This window comes from Schistocerca cancellata, chromosome 7 (genome assembly GCF_023864275.1).
Source record: "Schistocerca cancellata isolate TAMUIC-IGC-003103 chromosome 7, iqSchCanc2.1, whole genome shotgun sequence".
Classification (NCBI taxonomy): Eukaryota; Metazoa; Arthropoda; class Insecta; order Orthoptera; family Acrididae; genus Schistocerca; species Schistocerca cancellata.
The window spans coordinates 389,419,530-389,435,023 of record NC_064632.1 but is presented as its reverse complement, the minus strand read 5'-3'; the positions used below and the strand labels follow the sequence as shown (position 1 = coordinate 389,435,023).

The 15,494-nt window shown below is 42.0% G+C and overlaps 1 protein-coding gene across 2 annotated transcripts in view; it reads left to right on the top strand.

The window, feature by feature from the left end:
• The window catches only part of LOC126091901 (ATP-binding cassette sub-family G member 1-like), an 816,748-nt gene that overhangs the window by 440,786 nt on the left and 360,468 nt on the right, over window positions 1-15,494 (top strand). Inside the window, exons 4-5 of one of the 2 annotated variants that reach the window (XM_049907200.1) lie at window positions 6,526-6,595; window positions 6,921-7,056. The gene's annotated coding sequence lies outside the window, so the exon portion shown is untranslated. The remainder of the gene's footprint in view (window positions 1-6,525; window positions 6,596-6,920; window positions 7,057-15,494) is intronic. The other variant, XM_049907201.1, reaches the window with a different exon arrangement.

Genomic DNA, 15,494 nt, shown 5'->3' with positions numbered 1-15,494 from the left:
TGGAGATTCTCTCCGCTCGGGGACTGGGTGTTGAGTTGTCCTCGTCATTACCTCATCATTTACCGACGCGCAAGTCGCCCAGTGTTGCTTCACCTGAAATAAGACTTGCACCTGGCGGCCGAACTACCCCGAATTGGGCCTCCCGGCCAAGAATGCCACACGATCATTTCATTTTTACTGAAGTGGCGCGACAGGTGCTGTCATAGGGCTGATGCATGTCCCCGGAGTTGCCGTGGTTTTGAGGGCGTCCGTGATCGTCCTGGTGTGTGTGTGTGTGTGTGTGTGTGTGTGTGTGTGTGTGTAGGGGGGGGGTATGAAAGTGTCTGGGGTAAACAATCTTTTTTGTGTCTGAAGAAATTCGATTGATTAGAAATCAGTAGATTATAATAAATCTTCGTTAACAGTGACTTAATGAGGACTGGCGCGTATGTTGTTTCGTACGTTTTACTCACATTAAAAAAAAAGTTTTGTGTCACCCCAGTTCGCAGAACTCCTGAAGATAGACGTTGACCGTGGATATTGTATCACAGACACAGTCCCTTTGACTGTTCAGAGACGTCACTAAACCCGCCCAAAGATGTAAACAACCATACATGAGCAGCGCCTGTTACACGGAGGGGGTTCGACAGCCGATCAGTTCCAGTCATTCCACCAGGAAGAAGTTACAGGGCTAGTATTGTCTGTAGTTCAACCATGCCTAGACGGTCAATACCGGCCGGCCGGAGTGGCCGAGCGGTTAAAGGCGCTACAGTCTGGAACCGCACGACCGCTACGGTCGCAGGTTCGAATCCTGCCTCGGGCATGGATGTGTGTGATGTCCTTAGGTTAGTTAGGTTTAAGTAGTTCTAAGTTCTAGGGGACTTATGACCACAGCAGTTGAGTCCCATAGTGCTCAGAGCTATTTGAACCATTTTTTTGGTCAATACCGCGGTTCTATCGCGGGTGTATTGTTACTTTGTGCCAGGAAGGACTCTCAGCAAGGGAAGTGTCCAGGCGTCTCGGAGTGAACCAAAACGATGTTGTTCGGACATATAGAAGATACAGACGGATAGGAACTGTTGATTATATGCCTCGCTCAGGCCGCCAAAGAGTTACTACCGTAGTGGATGACCACTACCTACGGATTATGGCTAGGAGGAACCCTGACTGCAACGCCACCATGTTGAATAACGCTTTTCGTGCAGCCACAGAACGTCGTGTTACGACTCAAACACTCAAACTGTGCGCAATAGGCTGCATGATGCGCAACTTCACTCGTGACGTCCAAGGCGAGGTCCATCTTTGCATGCAGCGTGGTACAGATGGGCCCAACATGCCGAATGAACCGCTCAGGACTGGGATACCGTTCTCTTCACCGGTGAGTGTCGCGTATGCCTCTAACCAGACAGTCGTCGAAGACATGTTTGGAGGCAATCCGGTCAGGCTGAACGCCTTAGACACACTGTCCAGCGAATGCAGCAAGGTGGAGGTACCCTACAGTTTTGGGGTGGCATTATGTGGGACCTACATACGCCGCTGGTAGTCATGGAAGGCGCCGTAACGGCTATACGATACATGAATGCCATCCATCGACCGATAGTGCAACAATATCGGCAGCATATTGTTGAGGCATTCGTCTTCATGGACGACAATTCGAGCCCCAGTCGTGCACATCTTGTGAATGACTTCCTTCAAGATAACGACATCGCTCGACTAGAGTGGCTAGCATGTGCTCCAGACATGAACCCTATTGAACATGCCTGGGATAGACTGAAAAGAGCTGTTTATGGACGACGTGACCCACCAACCATTCTGAGGGATCTACGCCGAATCACCGTTGTGGAGTGGGACAATGTGGACCAACAGTGCCTTGATGAACTTGTGAATAGTATGCCACGACGAATACAGGCATGCATCAATGCAAGAGGACGTGCTTCTGGGTATTAGAGGTACTGGTGTGTACAGAAATCTGGACCACCACCTCTCAAGATCTCACTGTATTGTGGTACAATATGCAATGTGTGGTTTTCATGAGCAGTAAAAAGGGTGGAAATGATGTTTATGTTGATCTCTATTCCAATGTTCTGTACAGGTTCCGGAACTCTCGGAACCGAGGTGATGCAAAACTGTTTTGATGTGTGTATATTAAAAAACCAGCGGCAAGCACGGTCAGACCCTCTACTATATACGTATTTTCCATCCCTGTGACAATCACGATCGCAGCCCCGCGCCGCCGCCCGCCCGGCAGAGGATAACACTCAGTTCATAACACTCATCTCACAAGTCTTCATACATACGTGACGTCATTTTGGCGTCATACGCTGTATCTAAGACAAAAAGAGCTGTCTACCGACTTTCCTTATCGTTCGGTTCCCAAGAGGTGATTAACAAGTCGTTCAAAACAATGAACTTCGTTTCAATTAAATCTGGAGGTCACGTTTTTTCTTTACTGTAACCTATGTTAACCTCGAAGTTAAAGTTCTGCATTCGTTTGGACTGGGCTGAGGATAAGAGAGAGATTAAAATATTGGCAAGAATTAAATCCGAGACTTACTGAAAAATTGTGCTGTTTTCCCCATACACCTTCGTCAACTTCCAGTGTTAGACGACTTGCCGATTTACAAGCAAAAAGCAAGCTGAAGCCCGCCAGCATTGATTCTATTTAACAGAAATGTTCGATATTATTCATTAACGTTTCTCAGCAACGTAAGTTAGTTTTTAGAAACTCAGAAAACGAGTTTCTGGAGTTGGTCTGTAATTAAAAACGGTGGATAGCCATTCTAGCAGATGAATTTAAAGTGGCATCACATCTAACTTATGTTTTATGAATATATACTGTTACAAATCACCAGCACATTGAGTATCTCTCGAAAATGTGTCGGTAGTACATTCTGTTGTAATAAAATAACGAAAAACGTCGTATTGATGGTTAAAGTTGGACTTTAATTGAAGACATGCTTGTTTGGCAAAGAAGGGCCCTAAAAGAACTAGCTCTTAAATTTTCTTTTATACTATATAGGTAGCTGAGGCCAAGTTACCTTTTAATTGCTATGCAAATTGTGGTGTCACCGCCAGACACCACACTTGCTAGGTGGTAGCTTTAAATCGGCCGCGGTCCATTAGTACAAGTCGGACCCGCGTGTCGCCACTGTCAGTACTTGCAGACCTAGCGCCACCACATGAGTGCTAGTCCGTCTTTCTAGACCTGCCATGTGGTGGCGCTAGGTATGCAAGTACTGACAGTGGCGACACGCGGGTCCGACTTGTACTAATGGACCGCGGCCGATTTAAAGCTACCACCTAGCAAGTGTGGTGTCTGGCGGTGACACCACACAAATGTCAATCCTTTCTATGGCTTTTATTGCGAGTGGTAGTTCGTTTTACTAGACGATCAACATGTTTTAAACCTTTACCCCCATTTGCGTGTTCCATGCTTAATTTGTAAGTTACTGACAATAGCTCACTCCTTAGAGAGTAGTCTTACGTGTATGTAACATAAAGTATTACAGAACACACTTGTACTAAATTAATAAGAAAGTCCCAGAACCTGTAGAAATGTGAACTTGGAAAAAAATTAGAAACGGCTCGAGACAAACCGCTACGTTCAATTTCATACCTCCTCACTAATAACACTACACCAAAACAACGTGTCGAAACCCCAGACTTCATGCTGTTACTTACATCTCATGAAAACTTTAACCAGCGATATATCATTATGTGACGCTCAATTATAACAAATCATAGCAAGAACTAAGTACTTTTAAAAATGTTACATGTACCGTTGCCTTGAAACGGCATACTTTCATAACACGCAAGATATGATAAGAAAACTATTAACTAATAAATCCAACATGGCGACTCCCAATGTTCTCACTTCGAACGCTCTAACGCGAACGAAAGTCGAGAGCAGTTCTTCCTGCTGTCATTGATAGTGCATGAAGTTTCGAGGAGTCGCCTGTCGTGGAACCGTACGTTCACTCCACATGTCCGAGACACAGATATGATATTATTATGATCGATACACTGTTTGGGTCGGAGAAAATAATCCGATTTCGTCCAGATGTCAGGTGGTCTCGAAGTTTTTGCCCGGGGTCGGTAATTTAAGTGACGCCAGGCCTTGATGTTACTAATAGTAGATCTTAGAAATGGCGTTTTCCGAACTGTTCCCTGTCTCTGCCTGCTACTAACACGACCTTTTCCCTTGCTTTTTTCTGTTTCAACGACATTTATTTCATCGATTAATTTTCAAGCAATTGCGTCAAATTAAGCAATAGATAATCCATGGATACCGCGGTTATGATAAGTGTTATTGTGACTAAGAAGCAATGCAATTCTCGTGTGTGTGTGTGTGTGTGTGTGTGTGTGTGTGTGTGTGTGTGTGTGTGTGTGTCTGTAAAAAAAATTCAGTTTGTTTTTAAAATTGCTCTTATTTGTTTATCCAATACCTCGAAATCATTAGATATATATGGTCGAATGTTTTTATGACATCACAATTTTCATTATTCCCTGCCGTAGTCAAGGTGTATTCATGATTAGTAGAAGTAATTTTTGTTGCTATTAAATATTAGAAATCGTACGAATGCTGCTATTGCTTCCAGATTTTAGCCCCTCTTCTTTCGTATCACTCTTGTGTTTGCTCGACAACATGGGCCATAAAACTCACATTTCAGTGTAGATGGGATTTCCTGAGCTTCCATCTTTCCTCCTTCCTTGTAAGACTCCGACGATTCTTAGTTGGTCAAACTTTTTCCTCGAGGCGACGTGATGGATTAAGCTGAGGGACAGAAAAAAGCATTCTGGCATAATCTAGGGGTCGAGGTGTTCAAATTGTGCAGGACAGACTTTATTCTGCGCAAAAGACTGATGAAAGTTGTAGAGTTACCTTGCAGAGTTGAAACTGTTAATTTTCTTGGATTGTCTGCAGCTACTGGTCAAATATGTTTAGTAATAAAATACTTTTTAAAATACAGGCGTTTCTTTATTGTTACTTTCACGTAGACTGGCTCGTCCAATGTGTCGATCGGTGAAATAGCGCTGGAACCAACGTTGGCTCCAGAGTTGGTACGACACCGTTGCTTGTCGGTACTTGACCAAACATCGAAGGACGTTGGGCCGATATCAATACCCCGACCACATTGGCGTCAACGTCGTTTGTTTTCTGTCTTTGCCATTTTGAAACCAAGTTTGCTTTTTTATTCGTTCGTTGTCGTCGTATTTACTTTCTAGCAGAGTTCTTCGAAATACCGCAGAAACAGTGGAGCAATGTTATTAACACTCAAAACCACAAATGCACCGGCCGTGATTGTGCGGCAGGCATGTTTACGGTTCCTCTACACGAATTCAACTAAATGTCGGCTCCAATGAGTAAGTGACTTGATACTGTTATGCCGTCATCTATGTGTTCTTGTATGTCTTTGTTCCATATTTTGTACTTGGTTTTCTGCTTTAATGGTACATGCGTTTTTTTTTCTTTTTGTTTTATCAGCAGATAGTCGTCTGCAATGATTTTTAAATTAACAATTTTGCTGGTGTGACCATTTCCCCCAGCAAGCATATAAATATTCCGTTTTTAAATTGAAACGCCATTTTTTCCTTACAGCATTCTACATTTATTAATGTTCCACATGCGTTTGCCTTTCTAGTTTAAGGCTTCTTCAGTGGATTTAATCTCGAGTAATACAATTTTGTTTTTAGGTGCGATACTTGTAAATTAAAAAACTGTCTTCAGCATAATCCTTGCTTTAATGAATTATTACTTACACTTACTTAAACTTATTCGTTTGTTGGGCCACACACACACACACACACACACACACACACAGAGAGAGAGAGAGAGAGAGAGAGAGAGAGAGAGAGAGAGAGAGAGAACGAGAACGAGAACGAGAACAGGAAAGAACAGTCGTTTGGTTGGCAACACTCACTTAAACAAATGAGGAAAGAGTGACCATGTGAAGTAACACGTCAGTAATCGCTCACAGTTCTCGGTAAGAAAAATCTGCAATTCTTGACAGTTCAGAAGTGATGTTCCATAGTAGTTACTTTACAAAATATGAAAACTGTAAAACAAACAAAAAAGTTGTCGATAATTCGTTTCTAACCTATGACCAGATAAGAGGAAATGTAGATTTCCACCGGAACAACGAAAAACTTCAAATATTAATTCGTTAATTTAAAAATTGTGACGTGAACTCTGTAAAACTGTATTATTCCTGATTAAATGCACTGAAGCAGCGTTAACAGAAAAGGCGAAACACATCTCGAATATAAATAAATATAGATTGCAGAAGTAAAAATTTCAATTAAAAAACTAATATTTTCCTATAATTTTAATCTGTTTCATCATTCTTGCTGACGCGCATTGTATCAATTTTTGTAATCGAAAATAGGTTTCCATGGTTATCTGTTTCTTACTATTTGCAGTGCATGTGTTAATGACGTGTTTCACTGTGTAGAAAGCGTTGTTATAGCTTGTTAATGCTCAGTTAGTGTCCAGCTTGCTTCCGTAATAATTGGCATTGCGTAATTGTGCAACTCTCTTGTTTGCAGGAGACGGAGGTTTGCGCATCATCATGAGTGAGATCAATTAATATCATCCGAGGCTGTACACAAATTTCTGGTGAGTTGCCTGATTCATATTTTAAATATGAACATTATGTCTCAAATGGTTCAAATGGCTCTGAGCACTATGGGACTCAACATCTTAGGTCATAAGTCCCCTAGAACTTAGAACTACTTAAACCTAACTAACCTAAGGACATCACACACACCCATGCCCGAGGCAGGATTCGAACCTGCGACCGTAGCAGTCCCGCGGTTCCGGACTGCAGCGCCTGAACCGCTAGACCACCGCGGCCGGCAATATCTCTCTAAATATAATGAAATTAAAGCATACAAATTCTTGAAAAACTGATGTACGTGCTTTGGATTTCTTGTCACTTTAGTGCTGTCCGCGAAGAACTACTGGAACGGAGCCAAAATATTTCTTGAAATCGTGTTGGACTTTGATTTGAACCACGGTCTTTCCAACTACAGCTAAAGTGTCTCACCTACTGCGTGAACTCTGTTGCCAGCCACAAGGTACTGACTTGCAATTAGTGCACTCTTATAAATGTAGACGAATCTTACCCTAAATGGACAAACTGTGTGCGAGATTCGCTGGGTTCCAACTGAATAACAAGCTGAAATATATAAATTAAACAAGAAACTCAGTTCAGCATTTTTTCCCTCTAGAAGTATCGTCACTGCGCCGCTCTGAAGATCCAGGTACAGGATTATTTAGCATATTTTAGTCCCTGTTATCTTGTGGAATTATCACGTGGGGAAATGCAGCTGAGTAATGAAGTAGGTAAAAAAGGTAAAGCTGTCATCAACATGAAGATTGGTTTGAAACCACACTGTGATATAATACCCATTGTGCTATATGTGGTGATACGCCGTGGCCTTGATCCGAGCACTGACTTCAGTTAGTAGTTTTAAGTGTGTACGGAACCACATTATATGGAAGCATTATTCACATTACCAAACGTTGCCAATGCTGAAAATAGTGATCAGTGACAAAAATCCTAGGAGTGACAGAAGATCGAACCCAAGACCTTTGAATTTTTTGTCTGGTACTTTACCACCGATCTGTACTTAATAAAAAAACTTAGTATATTCAGAAGAAATGGGAAGTGTGAATGTTGTGCGAAGTAGATTACTAAAATTTTGCAGCGACCTCTACAAAAGTGTTGAAATGTATTTATTCTGTAGTAGTACGTGTTGCTAACAACAAGAATGAACTACAAATGATGTATGATTGCACAATCAAAAAAAGGCAATAATAGTTCTCATTTAAATTTCGCCTTTTTGTCTACGCTTCGGAATAAGGTTATGTGTTCTTGGGCGAAAGTCTCCTACATGTTTACATCAGAAATAAAACAAGACACTGAGGACTGCCCATAAGTTTGAAAGAAAATTAAAAAAAAAGCCTCCCATATATTACACTCCTGTAAATAATCTGATTTATATAGACTGGAAAGGCCTGTTAGCTGTATGACTCGGGACTAATGGTAATTGTTGTCGTGATTTAATTCTTAATATAAAAATGTAGATAGCTGTCATTCTTTCATAAATATCACTCTTTCCAGAAAGTATTAAATTTAACAGGATAGTCATTATTCTTTCAAAAAAAGATGATAAAAATTTGAGAATTCTTTTTAAGTTGATTATCATTTCACATCTACAAGTTACTGGTTTACAGAATATATCGTTACAATACCGTTAACAACTAGCAGCCAACATCCTGGAGACTCTGAAGATCTTACAGGTATTAGTTGCGGGTGGTACTTGTTTGTACCGCTCCTAGGATTGTAAGCATATTTGTGTCCAAGTTCCACGCACTGTAGAGACTTTCTCCATTGAGTTTAAACACAATCATTATTAACAAAATTAAAGTCAACGTTGAGTACCAAAGTAATTCGCTTTAGAGAGCCAGAAAGTATGAAATTCGTAAAAATTGTCATTCGGAAGGACCACTTCGTGTGTTGGGTCTGGTGCAAGCAGCGAAATCGAGGGGCCTAGCGGTCACGTGACATCTCCCTCGCTCGTGTGGTGCAATCTTTGTCTTAACCGAAAAATTTACGAAATCGTTGTTAAGGATTCGATCGTAGCTTAATATTTGTTACAAGTCTATAGGTATGAATGCTGCTCGATTCATTTGCAGCAGTTTAAGTTGTGCTCTTAGGTTCCTGCTTAACACACCTTCGAAAGACGCAAGTTTAACCTGTACTATTCTTAGGTTCCTGCCTAACCAACCTCGGAAATGGCAACTTATTCGGAGAAAACTGATTATGAAAAAACTATCAAATATTTGTAACAAGGAAAATAAATGCCACTGTTGATTGTGTCACTAGCAGCAATCCCATCTTTTGTTTATTAATCGGACTGAAGTCTCAAAATGGAGGAAACTCGTTAGTGAGAGAGCACACTGTTTTATATATATAATATCGAATATTGCAGAACATGCTATTATTAAATGAATAATGAATTTTCAGAATGTGTTACAAAATCAAAGATGAAAAAACAATCAGCGTATACGTAGGTTCGAACAAACTTGCTATAGCTCCGCAGCGACCGTCTAACGCTCATACACATAGTGGTGCTTGCAAATTGTTTATTGTAAATTTTCTTACGACTTTTGCAGACGATGTGTCATTAACTCTCATTTAATTACAACAAATCGCATCTAGAGTGATTAATCTTCATTGCGCCTTTGTCTTAAAACGACTTACTGTCATAACACGCAAGTTATAATACGAAAACAACCGAAATGAGATGAACCGGAACCTAATGTGGCGTCTCAGTAGCAACGAACGAGGTACATCACGTTACTCTTTCAGATGTTAGCCTAATACCAGACGCACTTCTGATTTTTAGTCAGCCGTCTTTGCACGTTTCCTAAAGCATACCAAAATCTAAGGAGTGCACTGGCCATGTTACAGAACGGAAGCAAAGAACGACAGTAGCGTTCTTCGTGGCGTGGCAGTGAACTTCTAATACGGTAAAACATGGATAGAAAATCCATATTCTTGGTTTCGAAATAGGAGTATTAGATGACATTATTTTTCGTTTGTGCTTTATGGGTGAGCCTCGTATCTAGTAGCGAAGTGCAGGCATGGAGGCTATTGTGACTTTGTGTTTGTTGTGGTCTTCAGTCCAGAGACTGGTTTGATGCAGCTCTCCATGCTATTCTATCCTGTGCAGGCTTCGTCATCTTCCAGTACCTATTGCAACCTAAATTCTTCTGAATCTGTTTAGTGTATTCATCTTTTGGTCTCCCTCTACGATTTTACCCTCCGCGCTGCCCTCCAACACTAAATTGGTGATCCCTTGACGCCTCAGAATATGTCCTACAAACCGATCCCTTCTTCTAGTCAAGTTGTGCCACAAACTCCTCTTCTCCCCAGTTCTATTCAATACCTCCTCATTAGTTATGTGATCTACCCATCTAACCTTCAGCATTCTTCTGTAGCACCACATTTCGAAAGCTTCTATTCTCCTTTTGTCTAAACTATTTATCTTCCACGTTTCACTTCCATTGGACACTTGCTGTAGTTGTTTGTTGTTGTGAGTTTGTTGTGCAGAGGAATGGAAAAGTGGACAAAAGATAGAACAATTTTATAAATGCCATTCATCTACAACCAGAGTTATGGGACGTCTAAATTAATATTTACAAAGAGTGCAATCTGAAAAAAAAATTGGCAAACTGTTTCCCATGAGCTCGGAATCACGCTTGATAAAACGCACACGAAATTCGTAAGTCTTACAGTCTACGCCAAAGCAAGACAAAGAAGTGCTTAAGATGAGTGTAAGCGCAGGTGGCTCTTCATCAGTTTGGTTTGCAATTGATGTCATGAGTTTCATACTGTCTCGAGACGTACTCGTATATGAGGCAGGAATTGATAGTATAAAATTTGTGTTCTTATATCAGACTTCCCTTAATGAAATCTTTCAGTCCTTCTAACAAAGCATTGCATACCTCTTGGTACCGTGAAGCTCATTTATGAATAGTGAACTTCAAACAGGTACATTAAACTTGTACACGAATTACCAGTAGCGAGAAACCGAAGGATGGTCACTAAACTGGTTTTAACTGGTATACGCTTTCTCAGTTTTAACAATTCTGGGACAGACTGCATGTACGAGATGTTCGATATCGTGTTTGGACATTCTGATCAAATTATGGAACAGGTATATACCTGCAGTAGTTCACTAGTTAAATTTTCTGGCCCATTCCGCTTTCTTGAAAAAATAACGCATCCACAAACCTCGATTTCTCTGATGCCTTGTGTGATGTACTCGTAAAAGCAGAAGTGCTTCACTCACATCCATTAGCTTGCATTCGTACATTTTCTGGAAATAGCGTGTCTCTTTGGGAAAACTTCTGTCCCGGAAATGTATTGCCACAAACATTTCTGGGAAATAATGGCCGGTAATGTAGTACGTATGGCTGCAATTCGTGTTGCCGGACACCACTGTCAGGAAATATTGTCCGCAATATGCAATTTTTATAGCCCACGTAAACGTATTTAAAGAACAGTGGTCGCAAAAGGATTGTAACCAACAGAGACGAGTGTCATGCATTGTCAATTACTGTCGGTTTCAAAACCGGTGCGAGTTGTTGCTGTCAGTGAATACAGATCCATCTCAATCAGATTCCGAGGGCACATTGACAAGAGAATTGTATGCAGTGGACATCTGGAGTGCGGTACCTCGCAAAGACTGGTGCTCGCAGTCTCACAGAGCTGCATATCTTCAGTTGGAAAAGAATAAAGAAACTGGAGAGTACCTGACTGGAGGCGTGTAGTGTGGTCGGACGAGTCTTGATTTTGCGAGGCGTCTGGGGCGCCGACGGCCCGACCAAGGCGTTTTGTGTGAAGGCAGGAGGTGGTACAGTGATATTATGGGGTGTTTTTCGGTGTTAATGCCACTGGACAGTGTAGCACTACAAATTTTCTATAGGATTAACATCGGGTGAATTAGCGGGCCATTGGGAGGTGAGCCGAGTAATTCAGGTTACAGTAAACATGAACCACGATGTTACTTCAACATTCTGTGCGCCCGTATGTTGCCTTTTCTTCTGCATCTCCATGATGAGTAAGTTGTGCACACCACTTTCTTCAAAGGCGAAAATAGCGTTTTCACATTACTACACGCGTATGTTCCTAATCTGACGTGACGAACTCTCAAATATGTTGTCTCATCTCGAATGGGCCGCTAAGTCACCCGATGTTAATCCTACAGAAAATCTGTAGTACTATACTGTCCAGTGGCATTAACGTCACCCCTGTCAAAAGCCTGAATAACCACATTTTCCGGCACTGACCGCTGCGAGACATACAGGAAGTCAGTGGGGTTCTGGAAGTTACCGACTGGGATGTAGAGCAATGCCGACTTAAGTGCTGTGGCCAGCTGCGATACGTTTATCGGTTAAGGATCCATAGCGCGAACAGCCCGGTAGAGGTGATCTCACAGATTTTCGATTTGGTTAAATACGGAGAGTTTGGTAGCCAGGTAGTACGATAGAGTTTGAACCACGCATGTTCAGTGCGAGCTGTGTAACACGTTGCATTGTCCTGCTGGTAGAAGCCATCGTGCCGAGGAAAAAGAAAATGCATGTAGGGGGGACATGGGTCCCGAGGACAGATGCACAATTGTGTTGATCCGTTATCCCTTCCAGGATGACCAACCCAAGGAATGCCATGAAAACTTTCCGCAGATCATAACGCACCCTCCTCAGGCGTGGTCCCTTCCGACGGTTGTTGCAGGGTGTTCGCTTTCGCACCTTTGACGCCATACACGCCAACGACCATCTGTGGGATGGAGCATAAAAAGTGATTTAACTGAAAAGGCCCCCTTTCGCCGCTAAATGCGCGTCCAGTTACGGTTACGGCGTGCAAATTCAAGCCTTCGTCGCCTATGAACAGCAATTGGTATAATTGGCTCTGAGCACTGTGGTAACATCTGAGGTCATCAGTCCCCTAGACTTTTGAACTACTTGAACCTAACTAACCTAAGGACATTACACACATCCATGCCCGAGGCAGGATTCGAACCTGCGACCGTAGCAGCAGCGCGGTTCCGGACTGGCGTGCCTAGAACCGCTCGGCCACAACAGCCGGCTATGAACAGCAGTTAACATGAAACAGGCACCTGCTGCGGAGACCCATGTTCGCTGAGCGATAGGTGAGGAGGTACTGTTTGTAGCCCCTTGGTTTATCTGGTCGATGAGTTGATCAACACTTAACCGTGTATTCGCACGTTGTTGTTGTTGTTGTTGTGGTCTTCAGTCCTGAGTCTGGTTTGATGCAGCTCTCCGTGCTACTCTATCCTGTGCAAGCCTCTTCATTTCCCAGTACCTACTGCAGCCTACATCCTTCTGAACCTGCTTAGTGTATTCATCTCTTGGTCTCCCTCTACGATTTTTACCCTCCACGCTGCCCTCCAGTACTAAATTGGTGATCCCTTGATACCTCAGTATATGTCCTACCAACCGATCCCTTCTTCTAGTCAAGTTGTGCCACAAACTCCTCTTCTCCCCAATTCTATTCAATACCTCCTCATTAGTTATGTGATCTACCCATCTAATCTTCAGCATTCTCCTGTAGCACCACATTTCGAAAGCTCCTATTCTCTTCTTGTCTAAACTATTTATCGTCCATGTTTCACTTCCATACATGGCTACGCCGGCCGGAGTGGCCGTGCGGCTCTAGGCGCTACAGTCTGGAACCGAGCGACCGCTACGGTTGCAGGTTCGAATCCTGCCTCGGGCATGGATGTGTGTGATGTCCTTAGGTTAGTTAGGTTTAATTAGTTCTAAGTTCTAGGCGACTGATGACCTCACAAGTTAAGTCGCATAGTGCTCAGAGCCATTTGAACCATACATGTCTACACTCCATACAAATACTTTCAGAAACGGCTTCCTGGCACTTAAGTCAATACTCGATGTTAACAAATTTCTCTTCTTCAAAACGCTTTCCTTGCCATTGCCAGTCTACATTTTATATCCTCTCTACTTCGACCATCATCAGTTATTTTGCTCCCCAAATAGCAAAACTCCTTTACTACCTTAAGTGTCTCATTTCCTAAACTAATTCCCGCAGCATCACCCGACTTAATTCGACTATATTCCATTATCCTCGTTTTGCTTTTTTTGATGTTCATCTTATACCCTTCTTTCAAGACACTGTCCATTCCGTTCAACTGCTCTTCCAAGTCCTTTGCTGTCTCTGATAGAATTACAATGTCATCGGCGAACCTCAAAGTTTTTATTTTATCTCCATAGATTTTAATAACTACTCCGAATTTTTCTTTTGTTTCCTTTAATGCTTGCTCAATATACAGATTGAATACCATCGGGGAGAGGTTACACATCTATAGCCATCGTTTAGGTCACATCTGTTATCTATGGCCCGTGATGCACCCCATTTGCCCTGTCGCCGATTTTTAACCGTTTCGCCATTTACTCTATGCACGTCATACGTAAGCCACAGCAGTGCAACAACAGTACATACTTAACCGTTTCTGAAATTCTTTCGTCCTTGGCATTTACACCAGATTTAGCGTTACGTGATGAAATCACCCAATTTTTTTATTTTATTTTTTATTGTTTTAATGGACTTGTAGTCCGAGGTGATAGGTTACAATACAGCATCACCGGTCTGTTGCGGTCCAACTGCTGGTGCGACGCAGTATTAATACAACGATAAATGTAAAAGTGCCTGCGCGAGAGATAAATACTCTGTGGAATTTGAGCATCTCGTTGCGAACTCGATAACAAAGCTATACATACTGTATTAAGCTACGGCAAACAGATAATTATTCCATGTTGGCCACTGGAAGAGAGATGTTCTATGTCGGATTGAGAGGACATTGTTGTTGGAAGCCGCCGTTAAGGCAGTAATCTTTGTTTTATGGTATTGAAGAAAATAAATACATATAAAATCACAAAACGAGTATCAGGTGTGTAGAGTTCATAACCGTTAATCATTTCAAAAGAAATATTCAGTGATTATAAAGGCGAAAGTCGTTCGGAAGTGTTGTGTGGTTTGTGGTGAGAACCTGCAGTTTTACACGGTTTTGGGATTCGTCGAGAATATTTCACCGAAGACCTAAATAATTTCACGAAATAAAGTTGGACGCCACATCCCATACTCATGACACGGCATAGCTCTTGGCTGTACAGATCGATTTCCGTAGAGCGATAAATTATCTTTAGCGATTTGAGGTGGAGAAGTTCCAGCAAGGAGACTCAACGAGATCTGCTGCTGCGAAACGCATGTGGTATTACCGTATTCTTTAACTTACGGAGAACAGTAAGCAATATAGACTTCATAACCACCGCAAACATTATTAAAAGTACTCAAATAAAAGGAGCAAACAGTAAAAGGAATCGCTAGACCAAACCATTAATAAAAATCAATATTAATACGGAATCACATTAATAAAACGCTCATTAAATAATAGAGAGAATAAAAACAAGAACTTTAAACAATGATCTTGCCCTTTTGTACGTAAGATAAATCGCTTCGTTTTCGCATTATGACAACAATTACACTCCCCCCCCCCCTCTCCCGACACGTTTTATATACCCTCCATTGGTAGTGTTGGCAGCTGCTGTCTGTGAGTGGTTATTGCACATTGAAGCGAAACATAGGTATGTCTAATGTGACTGGCCCTGTATTTGAAACAGCGCTTGAAACACAACAGTTAACATCTTCGCAGTTTGATAGCCCTACAGGTTGATATCATCCATGAGTGGTGTCAGCACGGTTCATCGCATACTTGAAGAAACTTGTAGATACAGAAAGGTGTCCATTTTAATGTACCATCTTCCACATTCTTTTTCTAGCTTCGTCTTGGAAGCAATCTTTGCTGTTATATCTATGGCGCATTGGTGGACTTCCGTATATTCACGGCTGTTGCGGCTACACAATTGTATCTGCCTGAGGTCTTCAAGGCGAGAGTGACTTCAAACA